At 39.7% G+C, this 16,149-nt stretch overlaps 1 protein-coding gene across 2 annotated transcripts in view; it reads right to left on the reverse strand.

Annotated features, from left to right (window-relative positions):
- zc3h3 (zinc finger CCCH-type containing 3) overlaps positions 1–16,149 on the reverse strand; it is an 81,841-nt gene that overhangs the window by 35,773 nt on the left and 29,919 nt on the right. The window lies entirely within an intron of this gene.

A 16,149-nucleotide genomic window follows, 5' to 3' on the forward strand; every position in this document is an offset into this window, starting at 1 on the left:
TGATTAAGAAACAGAAGCCAGAGTTAAGCATCCAGGTAGTGAGTGTGAACAAATGCACATTGACATCATTCTGAATGCATAATGTGTGCATACACACACATAAGTTTGTCTGAGAACTCTGGCAGGTGTGCTCTTTAATAAGCTTCACATATAAAAATGAGAGGGAATAACAAAGGCAGAATTTTTATGAGTCTAATAAATCATATGCTCTGTCTCCTTCCTCGCTGCCATCATTTCTCCTACCCAGCCTCCCTCCTTCCTTCTCACTTTAAGTCTCATTCGTTATATCATTTTACAAATCCATCAGAGAAGAGGCATAAGAGCAGTGAGATCGGAAAGGGGGTTGGGGGGCTCTAGTGTTGTTATTTATTTATTTATTTATCTTGACTGTTTATCCATCAAGTTATTTTATGATGGCCTAAGCTGGCTGACGCACAGAGAACAGAATTTGCATTGAGGATCGCTGGAGTCCCTGTTCACATCAACATCAGCCACTACAAAGGCCTGTGCACTGAAGGTAAATTGCAAAGACATTGTGAATACCTCTAAAAGGTTTTTTTTTGTTGATCACACTTCTGTATTCTGTAGTTACTGGCAGTCGTTACTAATATGTCAGATAAAGTTATTTATTTCATATTCTGTATAGTTTTTCATATTTATATCCTGTTCATAGCCTGTACATAGCTTGTACTCACTACAGCCTGTACATACTTATAGTTATAGAATATTCACAACATACTTCATACCGTGTACATTATAACATACCATAATAGACCCATTTCTGTAATATACTCATATATCTATATTATTGCTAATATATATTGTAATATATCTATATCACTAAAGCACTTCTGGATGGATGCAAACTGCATTTCGTTGCACTGTACCTGTGCATGTGCAATGACAATAAAGTTGAATTCTATTCTATTCTATTCTATTCTATAAAATGTATTTTTCTGAAAAACTACTTACTTTTTACTTTCCTTTTATTATGAAAACCCAATAATGAATAATAACAGCAGGGGTTAGTGTCAAAAATGTAGTAGTGTATTCTAATTCATGGTTGTGCTGTAGTTGGTTCTTCATTTTAGCCTCTGCCACTGAGAAGAGAGAAAATACAACATAAAGAACTTCTTTGCAGAAGCCTGAAGCTGTGTTAAAATAATGCCACCTGCAGACTAAAACCACTGTTTGGGTTACTCGTCTGTACATTACGAGTGAGTCTTTGACGTGGTCAACGTGCTGGTGTTCACATTCCTTTTCAAGCCAACTTTTCAACCATTCAGCATTGTCAATGGTCTCATCACAGTCTGCAGTCTAACTCTAACCCTACCCCCCACCACCACCCCGAGATCTGGTATTCATGATGAGAGAGTTGGACTGCTGCATAATGTCTTCTGCAGCATATCTCAAAGATTCTCAATGCCGTTGAAGTCTGGAGTCAATTGTGGCCAAGGATTGAGTGAAAATGATGTTTTATGGTCCCTGAACCATTCTTTCACAATAAATTCTGTCATTGTCGTCCTGGAATATGCAAGGGAAGAAAAAAGAAAAAGTAATCCACTGATGGAAAAATCTGTTCATTCAGTACAATTAGCTACACTGAATATAGACCTGAATCACTCTGTAATAGAGTTAATCTAATCAAATCACACTGGTTCAATTCTAGCAAGAGACACAGATCCCCCTTTGGCAATACGTCAGGAAGGGATAAAAGTCTGCCAGTTCAGACATGCAGAGCTACCCTTTGTGGTATCCCCTTGTAACTGGGAACAGCTAAAAGTGGCTTTATGTATTTATATGTTATGCAATTGTTTTTATTCAGAAGAGTGAATTCAAACAAGTTTGGCTATAATCTGGCTTGCTTTTTATGTTTGTCACTGTGTTATTTGTTGATCTGTTTTGCTTGTTAATGCTTTGTTCTTAACCTTTCATTCTCTTTTTGGATGATTATGAAGCACTTTCGACAACACTGATGTTGTTTTTAAAATGTGCTATAGAAATAAATCTTGATTTGATTTGATTTGAGAAGAAAAATAGATTGAACCTGGCTTTTGTTGCTGAATTCAATTTTAGCATTCATGTGAAATCTACTTTTCAAAATAAGTTTTTTTGAAATTCAGTGTTCAAACTGGTTGGATGACAGTGGCTTAAATACTGACCAAAATCACTGTGATAGCAATAAGCAGCATGAAGAAACTTTGTTTGACCTTCATCAAAAGTTCTTTGAGCCCATCATCTATCAGGCTACAAAAACACTTTAGTCACTTTTATTTATGACCACATGTGGTCATAAATAGAACTCAGTCAAACTGGTAAAACTCAGTTACCTACACCCATTTTCTTTACGTTTTAATCACTGAGTGCAGCCATGACTGCCTGTAGAAAATGAGGATTTTCTAACTTTAATGTTTTTTTAATCTGTTTCTTCTTCACAAATTATGTCAAGTAATTTGACAGCAAGCATGGATTTAATGGTGCTAATGTTAATGATATTTGAAGAAAAAGCAACAATCTCCCACTACCACAGACAAGAAAAAAAAAAAGGTTTAATGCAACATGAGTCAGTTGCTCAGTGTATTCAATCAAACTATTAAAGAAAAAAGAAGTCATTATCTGCACTCTCTTCCCCCTTCTACCAATCATTCAATGCAGTGGTCAGCGACAGCACTCAGTCTTCCTAATGAGTAAAGAAAAGAGTGAAGAGAGGTGTTAGAGGGGGGAATTAGGAACGAGTTTATGCACTCAGTGCAGAACTCATTTCCCATCACCTCTTTTACAAGTCTTTAACTGCCAGTTGTTAGGATTGTTGCTGTTTTAATTAGCGCCCAATAACAAACCGTGACTGTCACAAGGTCTGTGGTGAAGAATAATGAAATGATTCCATTTCCACTTCTACTCATTCAACCTTCCCTCTCTCCCTCTCGCCACACCTCCCCCTCATTCTTCGTCCTGTTCGGAGATGCTGGTTTCATTTGTCAGCCATGATGCAGCTCTGGATCAGCTGGAGAATTTATCTCAGACACACATTTACTGTTCAACAAATCACAGGAAGGGGGGAGGCAGGGGGCTGAAATACTGACAACAGGTTTACAACACGATCATAGACACAAGCACACACCCTACATTAGTACACCAAGCAGTTTAAGTTTGTTATTTATTTATTTTTTAAAAGGTAGCATTTTTTCACCATCCCTTTCCTTGCTAGAGGGTGCAACAGGACATGACTGGTGTGTTAAAAAGAAAAGAAAAAAGGCTTTCACACTGTATCAACAATCAAATTGTATCAATAATACATGTAAAGAATAAAAAAAAAAAAGGTGATTCTGTTCAACTGGATGCAGGGTTTTCAGTGGGAAAAATATTTCATTACCCACTCTGTGCCAGCTGACTGCAATGGAAAAAAGATTTATCACGATATGAATTATTTTATATCACGATAACGATATATATCACGATATACCACCTGACCTGTGGTCATCTGGAAAGTACGCAGTCTGTAAACAGCGACAATAGAGGGTGCAGTCTTTGTTAATGAAATGGATGGTTGCGCTCATGTAGGGCGTATCTCTGCTCGTCCATAAGTCAGTCATCAAGGCATAATGCACGACACTGCAAACATCCATCTCTACTTTGGCCCGGCATGCGTCATATAAGCAAGGCAACTTGACTTTACTGAAGTGCTTATGTACCTCGGATCAAGGACTTTGACGAGGTCACGGAAGCTGTTGGGGAATGGAGCACGATCTTACTTTAAAGCTCAGACTTAAATCTTTCCTTTTTGGTAATGCTTATGGGCTAGTTACGGATGGCTGCTGGCGGCTTCCCCTGATGTACTGGGTGTGATTTTTTTTCACCGTCTTAAACCAGTATCAGTAATTATTAAACTATGTCTCTAATATAGTCTGTATTTTGTCTCATCTCCCTTTGCTGTCTCTCCTCTTTTCGCTTTTCACTCCCAATCAGTTGCAGCAGATAGCTGCCCCAGTGTGAACATTGCTCTCCTGGGGCTTTCTTCCTGTCAACAGGGAGTTTTTCCTTCCCACTGTCACCAAGTGGTTGCTCATAGGCTTTTTTTCTCTCCAATATTGTAGGGTCTTTAGTCTTTCAATATAAAGTGTTATGGGTATTATTATACTGTTAGCAATGCAATAAAAATATTCTTTTAACAGGTTTTCGACCATAATACATATATTTTTTTATTAAATGATTCAAGATGTTCAATAATGTTCAATAATTAAACAACACAGACCAATCATTTCTGTGTGTGTAGTTCCATCCTGAGATCCATTCTGATTAGTGATTGCCCTGTTGTAAACAGGAATTAAATTTACTTTTGTCATGTCAAAAAACTAAAATATCATGACAAAACTGAAATAAATTAAGTCAATTTAAAATAAGAGAGAGCGAGAGCGAGAAAGACCTAGCTTAAAAATAAGACAGTACAAAAGGTAGCCCTAGAGGGGGAATATGGGTGGGGGTAGTCATTTGTACAGGATTAGTTGCCTGGCTTCTAGTCACTTTTTCTCCCACAATCCATCTGTACTCCAGTCTGAGCTATTTGGGCATCCTGGGAGATGACAAATAGGGCTTGTCAAAGGTGCTGCCACGATTCCCACCCTGCAACCTCATACACCCACTTTCACCTACCTTCCCTCCCAACTAACACCTCAATGTGTCTCTAAGCACTCATTGCAAACATCATGACATCAACCGTGTCCAAGATGCTGTCGCACAGCTGTTCCACTCCTGCTGTTGTTTAATGACATCTATAGTGAGTTGTGCTGTTGGTGTTTTCGTTTGTGTGCATGTCAGCAGGGATGGATGGACGGTGTTGCTCTGATTGTAAACCACTGCAGGTTGTGTTGGTTGAGTGGCTCTTGGAGCAATGGGGTTTCAATCTTCCACTATAGGACCATGACCAATGAGCATGTGAACACATACACGCACACACAAACACACACTTACTCACATACATACACCTGGGGTCTCCATCTTCCCTTAATAGACCTCTGACAGTGGCCTGCCTTGCAAGTGGCGCCCTACACTGTGAAGCCACCATTTGCAGACGCACGCAGCTCGTATCCATCCATCCATCCATCTCTCACTGACTCGCTGCTGTGAATCTACAGATAATCTACTCTCGTCACCTCACGCTGCACTCATCGCTCCTTTTGCACGTGGTTTGCCTTCTAGTCAGAGCCACATTAACTATATAACATAGTTTTCCACTTATCCCTTAGGATACTCTTGTTTAGTGCTTCTGGCCCAGTACAGAGGTGAAAGTTTGTTTAATGACAGTATATGTCTACCTAGTATAATAACAATGCTACTTCTATCCCTATTAAGTAGACCGAGCATCAGGCATGACATGACCAATTACTGCATTTATTTATTTTCTGTCAATCAGTTAAAGCAACCAAGCAAACGGTATCACAAAGTCTGTGGTTTTCAAGCAGCTTTAGTTATGGTTTTTAGACCATTACACTGAATTTGCAATCAATTCAGTTGTTCAGGTGAAATTCAGTCATTTATTGTCGCTAAATATGTTAATAAGTTTAAATGTGGTTTTGTGCATTTCAGACATTAAGGTATTTTACGACCCTTTGACAACACTGATAACTCATTTAGACACATCCCAAAACGGATAATTGAAATGCTCGTAGTTGAACTATATACCATATTGAAAAAACTAAGAGTAAAAGCAGCCATCAGAGAGGAGGGCTAGTATTCAATATTAGAATAACACCAAACCTTGCTAAACAGACTTACTTTTAATTTTAAAAGCTCTTGCTTAGGTGTTTTGTGTTTCTTGCTCTTTGGGCATTTGGCTCGTTGTTGCAACGCAGTCATGAGAGAAACGGGATAAATCTTAAATAGACCCATAACAATTTGCATATCTACGGCATTAAAATTTGAAAATTTGAGTGAACCAACACCTCAAACCAGAAATCAAGGTTTTTTTCCCTTCACTTCGTCCCTCTGATTATAACAGTCCAGCAGACAAATTCACTTTTTTCATTTTAGATCCCACTTCATCAACATGAAGAGACAGATCACTTAAGTGGATCTGAAAGTGTTGAGCTCAAGTTCTATCCTTAAGATGACTGAGCCCCGTATCATAGACTAGACTTTAAGAAAACTTGTCTTCCATGCTCTTTTTTACACTCTATCCTAAGCTCAGCATCCCGACAGTGCACCACTCTGAACCTCCAATCCTGCATCCTCTTAGGGATCACCCAGCAGTCTGCCTCTCCATACCTGACGGCTAATTCCAGAGAACAGCAGTCTCCTTCTGCCCCCTCCCTGGAACTAACCGATGGATAATAAATCTTATTATTGACAGTGCCTGTTCCCCTTGCCATCACATGTTCCCGTCCCCTGGGGCTCATCCTCTGACTCCCACAGCTCCATCTCTCTGAAAGAAGACAGCAGTGCCATGCTAACATCAGACTTAACAAGCAAGTTACCACAATTTAATAACCCACTGGAAGTCAACACAGTTATGATAATATGATCTCTGCGTGTTTGACACCCAGCGACACTCTCTGACAGATGAGCCAGAGACGTCAGAGTTTGATGTCCCGCCCTACCAAGAGAACTGCATTCCATGGTCTTGGAATTACAGCATCTCGTAACTCCCAAGACAGCAGTATCATCCGCTCACAAAGTATGAGCAGAATGTGAGCCCTGTAGGTTATGTTGCATGTGAACAAGTTTAGCATCTTGTTTTAGGAAAATCAAGAAGGATGGGGAAATGTGCCAACAGATGATAAAAAGTTCACATTTTTCCATGTAACACTTAATACTTGAAGCATTCTCTGTCAGGACAGGCAGAGTTTATCTTTATCCGTTTTTAAACCAAAATTATAAACAGGGTCTATTATGTCCACTGTTTCAGGACATGTGATCCGTGTGCTTGCGTCTGTTTAATGCTTTATATGGATTGAGTAGGCACATTATTAAAACCACTTACTGCTGAAGCAAGTAACACTGATCACCTTGGAGCAGCAAACTGCTAAGAAACCTCTGTTTTTGGCATTTGTGTGGATGGACACCCCTTAGAGCAGGGGCCTTATAGTGCGGCTCCGCGTGGTTTGGGAAAATAAATTAGAAGTATTTGGGCAGATTTATTTAAACCTTGCTGACAGGAGCTATTTCACTCTCTGCTGTGGGGACATCACCTTAATCATTTACAGTCTTTTTTTTAACTAAATTCAAAGATCAAAAAATATTTTAAGAATTCACGAGGATATGTGTGTATTTTTAATTATGTAAATTTATTCTCTTTATAACCCGGGATTGATTCCCATAGATTAAAAAAGTTTTTTTTTTTTAATTGGCAAAAAAAAAAAAAACTAGATGAAGAATTAGTTCTACAATAAATGTGATGACAGACAGATGGTGTTAACAAATTGCTCTTCAGTTCATGACCAAATTAACACTTGGATACAAGTGGTACAATGTTTTATCTACCAAAGTATTTCTGTATGATGGACCTACAATCTTTTTAGATGAATACTCATTAGTGGTGAGTGCCATTAGCAGATGCTGTCAACCAGCGTGTTGGTGATGTCACCACAAAGAGGGGTGTTCAAGGGGGAGAATGTGGTTTGTGGAGTAGGGAGTGTGGTGAGGGAGAGAAAGGGGAAGGCTACTGGCTTGTGGCCTCGTCCGTCATCATAGTGGTGCTATCAGCTGTAACATATCCAGCTGACCTGGGAAACAGGCTGCCCAGAGGAATGGCAATCCTCCCATTCAGCCAAGTGCAAGCACAAATGCATGAGATGGTATAAAACAAGAACAGCTACATTACACTGTTTCTGATACTGTTTTTGAAAGTGCATGTAAAAGTTTCAGTTATCTAGTTCCAGCATTTCAGCCCAAACCCAACAGAAAGGTACGAAGTGATATTTTTACACTTCTGAAGGGTTGTGCCCCTTCGGGGGGGGGGGTTCTGGGACTGGGTCGCGGTGATGCGGTTGCCTCTCCAGTGGTCCTCCTTGTACAGTCGGACCCTGGGGGGCCTGTGGATGTCCGGTCCTGAGTCTCCTCCATGTCTGCTTCATGCTCTGGGGGGCAGGGCTATAGCTCCCCACACCCTCTAGCAGATCGTTACATGGACAAACCTTTTGAACTGTTCGCTTGTTGTTTGTTTCCTTTTTTCTTCTTTTAACAGGTGATCCAATGGATTCTGTCAGTGTCTTCTCTTACTGTCCCCCGTTCCGCTCTGTTTTTTTTCTTCCTTTCTTTCCTTCTCTTTCTCCCTTTCTGTCTAATTGTCTGTCCAATTTGTAATAACTTAAAATTAAAAATAATAATAATAATAATAATAATATAGATCAATCAAGTGGACCAATATGGCGTTGCCATATGTTCTCCACTTGAAAAAATAAATCAGTTGGGCATCTTTCCTGGCCTTCAGACAACAATTCTGATTGCTAGAGTACCAAACGGGACAGGCAAGAAAGACGGAAAAAAAGAGAAGAAGCAGCTGAAGAAAGAAGACTTCATTCAAAGAGTTCAAGAAGGAGTTGAGACAAGCTCTGGGTGGTAGGGTGGAGTTACCAAATGACTGGAAAACTACAGCTGTAGTTCTGAGGGAAAATCCAAAGAATTTGTTTGGCGTATCCTTTGGATAGAGGAAGAGGATAAGGAGACTTGGTTATTGAATGAGAAGGAACATGAAAATATTCAGTATTCAAAGGAAGAATTTAGCAAAGAAAAAAGGGGATAGTCAGGAAGTTTCTGGGAGACTAGGCATACAGCTACGGTGGCAAAGACAAAGGAAACAGCTTACAGTAAATTGTATGTGAGGCTGGGGAGTAAAGATGGAGAAAAGGACTAGGGGCTGATGAATGCATAAAATGAAAGAGAGCGAGAGATGAGGACAGAGGATAGTTAGAGAGAGGACAGTGGAATTTTTAACAAGATTGTTCAAGACAATCTTGAAGAGAGAGAAGGTTCCTGAGTAATGAAGAAGATATGTGAATGAAAGTCAGAATACATGTGTGTGAATGAAAGGGAGACAGGTGGAAAAGTAAAGACGTAAGAGCAGACATATTGAAAAGAGAGAGGAAGAGAGAGGGGTCGAAAATCTAAAGATAGAACTGCCATTCAGAAGGAAAAGAGGAAGAATTCAGAGGTTTATGGATGTAGTGAAAGATCGGAGGGTTGGTGTGAAAGAAGAGGATGCTGGGGACAGAGTGACATGGAGGCCGATGACCTGTTGTGGCCACCCTTCAAGAAGAAGAAAACACAGCACAATCCTTAAGTATTTTTTCAAATGCTGAATAATATTTAAGTAGGCTTGACAACATCCTTGATGAATAATTAAATGTTAATAGCACCTGTGTGTGTTTTTCCAGTGTACATGTATGCCCTTGTGGCCATAAAGAACATTAATAATGTAAATACAACATGGTGAAAACATACATTTCCTGTGAACTCAACCTTGACCCTGACCCCAAACCCGTAAGCTGCCAAAATCTTTAGTGGTGATTGGGACTTGGTCAGGTTCACTTCAAACGCTTCATACGTGTCCCAAGGTACACACACCATGTTACGTTTGGTCAAAGGGTCAAAGTCTGGCTGTCAGTCAACATATCCCATTAGACACATCAAGAAGAAGTGCCTGGGGCTTAGTCCACTTAAGGACTGCTATTATACCATATCTTATATGTGCATGTCTTTGTGAGTATAGAGTAGGTGTGTTTGTGTGGGTACTAAGAGTGAGGTTAAAATGTACTGTATCTTATAAAACCCTTTTTGAAGTGCAAACGGAACACCTCTCAAGGGCAACCTAAGATTCAATGAGGCATGTGAGCAACACACATCAACAGCTGAAAAAGCCCACGGCACAGGAAGAAGAAAAAAAAAGTGATTGAGTTAAAGAAAAGAATGAGAATGGGAAAGCGAATGGGCTTTTAATCAAATGCTCTTCTGTTTTGGATTTTTATATTGCAGCATTAACCAAGATGTAGCCATCTCCAGGTGTCTGGAAATGAAATATTTTATATCAGTAATACTGAGCTGTCAACATGGTGACAAGATTACATGGTAAGATAACCCCAGGTTCTTCCTGAAGTGTGAGGAGTCGGATCCTGGATGCACAGAGAGTGACCACCAGGACAAAACCACTGTTAAGGTCCTGAGTGGTGAACCAACCCATATGGAAAAGAAATAGTGAAAACTTATATGATTTACTCATGAAAGTGGCCACTTTTTCATTACTTTCATATATTGTTTTAGTAAGTATCCAAAACATACAAGTTTCATTACATAATTTTTCAAGGGATCTTATATCTGTTTTCACTCTTGTATGCTTTTCATACAAGTTTCACACAAGACAGATACAAACTTTATAAGATTTATATACATCTTTTCCATATGGGAAGGCACCTTGGCAGTGGACAGGGACCCTGCAAAACCTTCCATACAAATCGATGGAGAAGCTTCTATAATATTTGAATTTTCATTAGATTACTTTAAAACAGTTTACTGAACCGGACTGTTTCTCTGCATTTTATATTATTATGTTTTTCAATTTTTTTTGGTTTCTTTCTTTGTTCTTTTAAACCAGAGACTGGCAGTGTTTCTCAATCAATATCTAACAGCATTCTTGCTTTAAATCCTAGTCCCTAACATCAAGTCTATTAGCTCTTGAAGAAGACTACCAGGAGTGTATCCCTTAGGTCATGGGTGACACAAACTAATGGGTGTTTTTGACCATGAAGGTCATCTGGCACGGGCAGACACTCTTTCCTGCCAACCTCAGACTCCCTGAGAGGGGCTCTGCACCTCCCTGGTGTCTAAAAAGTCTGAAAGGTCTTGCTGTTGTGCCCACAAATATCTTGTGCTTCTTATGATATCGCATCTGGAGAAGGACCGGCACTTGAATTGTAAGAGACACGAGCTTGTGTGTGTTGGTTTGACTTAGTTGATTCGTCTTACTGAATGATGGGTTAAAGACACATGCAGGGTCTTGCAGTTTGTCAGTCACTGCACACACAAGAAGCAGAGGTGACTCACTGGTAGAGATTTAAAGCAGTACTGAGGTTCTGGTTGCAGATGCCAGCGTGACGCACATCCATCATGCTGCCGATTCTTTTGGGCCAGTGAGTGATGGAACCCAGTCAGCCGGTTGGACACCGGCCCTCAACTTATGTTTCAGCCACAGAATGAAAGACAAGGAGGTGATGTACAAGCCCACGGCGAGACACACAAGCATCATGAATGTGTTAGAGTTAAAAGAGAAGGGGAGAGAGCTAAGGCTGTGGAAAAAGGTGGTCAGGCTGTCGAAAGGGACCCGGATAGGACAGATAATGCCAGTGCAAAAATGGAGCATTTACAGTAGATGTGCTTTACACTTTTCGCACTCATTCAAAGTCAGCAAACATCAATGCGGGCAAGAGTTTGAAACTTACGAAAGAACTAAATGATGCCTTTCTGCATGTTCCATGTATGGCTAAAAGAAAAAAAGATAATTGTACAGACACTAAACTTTTACATTTTGGGCTCTTTCATTAACTGAAACTTTTGCAGTTTGTGATTATTCTGTGGATATTACATTTAGTCCTTAGCTAAACTTCAGATATTTGTAGTACAGTTTGATTTTGTAATTAATGTATAGGCATTTTCTTAGGATGCCAATTACATTAACATCTGTAAGCACTCCTATATTAAAATCTTCCTCCTTCTTTTAGGACTTCTTCTCCCTCTATAATAATCAAAGTTGTTAATTTATTTATTTTTACTAAGGATGCTACATACATGAACAGAAAGTGTCCTTGTGTTACTGTAAAGTTTTAAGTATCCAGTAATATACAGACTATAGATTTACAGATGGCCCTGGGCAATGACAGTGATATTCAACCTCTGACTGTCAAAGTCATGAAGACTGCCTGCTGGGATAATACACAACTTGCATTTGATAGTACAGTCTGGCCCCATGCCATGATCAGCTCAGTAAAGTAAAGGCACTGCATTACCAGGGTGAAAACTAAGGGTTTGTGGGGGTGGGTGATGAGACACAGCCAAGTCTCTTATTGGCTTGCCAATTTGGTGAGGGGAAGAGCCTGAGAGGATTCCACTACCCCATCCTATAGAGAAAACAACCATGTGTTCTATGGAAGACCCCCCCTCCCCCGAAAAAAAAAAAAAAAAAAAAAAAAAAAAATTGGCCCTCTTGAATGCTTTCCACCTGTAATCATCACCAATCATCACTACAATTTCCTTTCCTTAGTTTTAATGGATCATTCCTCGCCATGTCTGCGTAGGTGTCCGCAGCTCTATCTGTCCTTTTTGAGTGCAGCATCCTAACCCACCCATAGCCCCTGCTTCATTCCATGGTGGCATTCTGGGTGCAGCTGCCAGAATCTAATTGGTCCCTCTGGGCCAAGGGAGAGCTGGCATCAGCCTGCTAAAATGCTGATCACAACCAGAAGAAGTTGGCATCTGGTAGAAGCAGAGATTGCCACCAAACCACTGGCATGGTCCACTCACAAATACACAACACAGCAGCAAAAACACTGCTAAAGGTCCTTCAAAGTCACAGATAAATGCTTCAATTCTTGCGTCATGTTAAAATTGCTTACTGAGCACAGCACCAGAGAGTATGATCAGGACCAGCTGAAAAATAAACTACTTTATCCATGAGACATGCTTCACACCAAAAAACATAAAAAATAAATACTGCAACCATCACTATTTAGCAGGTTGTATAGAAACAGATTCCAGTCACTTGATCAGATTTTTAAGTTGTCATTAAGTCAAGTATTAATAATATCAGTAAATCTCAAGACAAGCTCAGTCAGTTATGTCTTTAACTAAAAAAAAAGAGAAAAAAACTCAGAAAAAAACAAGACTAGAAAAGTTCTCTGCAAACAGCATGTGTTGTTACGGATGATGCCTGCAGCAATTAGGTTAACTGTCCTCATCAGAATGCTGTATAAGCATTCTGTTGCTCACATTCGGTGTGCGAGGTAGCATCAGCAAAAGCACTGCCAAGACTTACATGACTGTCGATTATGTTGCACTACAGCATTGTCCTGATTATTTGGGATCAGTATACCATATTATGTACTCTATATTCTACCATATACCTAAATACCAGTGTCAACAAAGTTACAACATTATCATACAAAAGTTACTGCTAGCTGGCTAACCGTTTCTATCTTCCTTTAATTTTGTCGATTACACAAAATGCAATTCAGTTTTATTTGTACAGCGCCAAATCACAACAACAGTCGCCTCAAGGCGCTTTATATTGTAAGGTAGACCCTACAATAATACATACAGAAAAAAAACCCAACGATCATATGACCCCCTATGAGTAAGCACTTTGACAGTGGGAAGGAAAAACTCCCTTTTAACAGGAAGAAACCTCCAGCAGAACCAGGCTCAGGGAGGGGCGGCCATCAGCTGCAACCAGTTGGGGTGAGAGAAGGAAGACAGGATAAAAGGCATGCTGTGGAAGAGAGCCAGAGATTAATAACAGGTGTGATTCAATGCAGAGAGGTCTATTAACACATGTTGAGTGAGAAATGTGACTGAAGAGGATATACTCAATGCATCATGGGAATCCCCCAGCAGCCTACACCTATTGCAGCATAACTAAGAGAGAATTCAGGGTCACGTGATCCAGCCCTAACTATATGCTTTAGCAAAAAAAAAAAAAAAAGTTTTAAGCCTAATCTTAAAAGTAGAGGTAGTGTCCGTCTCCCAAATCCACACTGGAAGCTGGTTCCATAGAAGAGGGGCCTGAAAACTGAAGGCTCTCCCTCCCATTCTACCTTTAAATATTGCTTAGTTATGTACATTTATGTTGTACTGCTAATTTATTGTTGGCTAAAGTCAATGTTTGACATCACAATAATTAGGGTACGTTTTGGCTTTAGCATTTTTTAACAATGGTTAAGCCAGCTATCTGTAACATAAGAGCATCCACACAGAAAGCAATTTGCTCACTGCACACCACTTTGTTGCAGACAGTTCGTTGCTAGAGGACATTCCAGGTTTCAGTGGCCTGAAGCCTTGTGTCATGAAGCTCCATGCTGTAATAGCAAATCAGCATTATAAAAAAAAAAAAACATGCAATTTTGGGAAATGTTTTTTGTGAACATCATTACTGAGGTAAATCAACACAGGTTATTCCAAACTCTTCACTATATATACACAAACACGTTAAAACAGGAATGCAATAAAAGACATATTCCAGTGTGAGACAGACAAATGGAGGAACAGCAGTAGAATAACTGTCTCTAAAATAGATGTGGGGTCGTGAAATTTAAGTATACAAGCCTAACTGTAGAAGAGCAGCTATGCTATTATGTATCACATGCACAGAAGCAGGTGATACATGCACAACACAACTGATGGTCCCAACCCCATTAAGAAAGCAAGAAATTCCAAAAATGAACCCTGACAGGGCACAACTGTGAAGTGAACACCATTTCAGGTGACTACATGAAACTCATTGAGAGAAGGCCAAGGATTTGCAGCACTGTCAACAAAGCAAAGGCTGGCTACTTTCAGGAATCTAAAATATAAGACATATTTAGAGTTATTTATCTTTTTTTTCTTTGCTGTAAAATTCCATATATCTTGCTTCATATATTTGATATCTTCAGTATGCATCTACAATGTCGATAGTAATAAAAATAAAGAAAAAACTTCAATGAGAAGGTGTGTCTAAACTTTTGACGGGTAGTGTGTATCTTCATTCTGTTGCTCTGGAACAAACATCTGCTTTCTCCCTCTGCCAACATCTTCTTTTCAAAAACTTTTTTATATATTCTCATTTCTCATTTCACTGTTATGCAGATGATTCTACTTTCCTCTTAAAAAGAATTCTACAGCCTCTTTAAAAGTTTTGCCAGACTGCCTTGATGACATTAAATCATGGTTGGCATTAAAATGTTTCAATGTAAATGATAAAAAAAAAAAAACAAAAACTGAGGTTATACTATTTGGACCCTCGTTCTTCTCTTTAGGGGCTGAGAAGAACTGGACTTCTGGAAAAGTCCAGAACTCCCTTCGTAACAAATCTGGGGGTGTTCTTTGATTTATTCAAAAGTGAAGGCACACTGAGCCAGCATGTCTACTACAGCATTCTGCAGCAACATGTCATCCCATCTGGTTTGTGTTTAGTTGGTCCATCATTTATTTTTCAACAGAACAATGACCCGAAACACACCTCCAGGCTGTGTAAGGGCTATTTGATAAAGAAGGAGAATGATGGAGTGCTGCACCAGATGGTCTGGCGTCCACAATCACCTGACCTAAACCCAGTCAAGATAGTTTGGGATGAGATGGACCGCAGAGTGAGGCAAAAGGGTCAACAAGTACTCAGGATCTCTGGGAACTCCTTCAAGACTGTTGGAAAACCATTTCAGGTGACTAAGGCCTAGAGAACATATGGTGACTGTGACAAAGTGGAGAAGCAGTTGTAATTCTCTCCATTTGTCCCATATGTGTTTACCTTTTTTTTGCACATTGTACACATTATTCTGTTTCTATGTATTTGCTATGATTTGCTATTTGTCAAGTAACATTGCTTCACTCACTATCCCGGGTTTGTTTGTGTAAGCGTTTTGTTGCCGGCAAATCAAACATTCTGCAAATTAAGACAAATACTAAGTTATGTTTCTTTATACTTTATTATGTTACAGATTAAGTCATTTGTTCATACTTACTCTGTTTGTCTTTTCAGTCATCATGAGTGTCAGGTGTGGGGAAACGCCCGCTTGGCATTTCCTCATTTTAAAGTCCTGATCATGTCACACATGACATCAAGCTGTATTTACTTTCCGTGGGAGTTATGAGTAAACTGCCATATCAGGTTGTGTTGGGCCGTGATCTTCCCATTTTGCGAGATCTGATAGCCAGGGGAGAGGAAATCAACCCAAGTGTTACAGCTGAGTCTATGGTAGCAGTCACCAGGTCAAAATATAAGCATCACGCGGAAGAAGGTTTAGGTTGGGGTGAATTTCCTTTCGCTAACAGTGATGTTCCTGATTTTGAAGGATTAAGTCAGGGTCGCATAAGAAAGAGCAGAGCCCAGAGACGACAGGCTAAGGAGGGGGACAAAGTTCACTGAACCAGTTCCAGTGCCACAATGTGATGAATTACTAGTCGTACCTGATGAAA

This window comes from Copadichromis virginalis, linkage group LG17, assembly GCF_057382275.1.
Source record: "Copadichromis virginalis isolate Kocher_CV1m ecotype Utaka linkage group LG17, C_Virginalis_male_GT1.1, whole genome shotgun sequence".
Taxonomy (NCBI): domain Eukaryota; kingdom Metazoa; phylum Chordata; class Actinopteri; order Cichliformes; family Cichlidae; genus Copadichromis; species Copadichromis virginalis.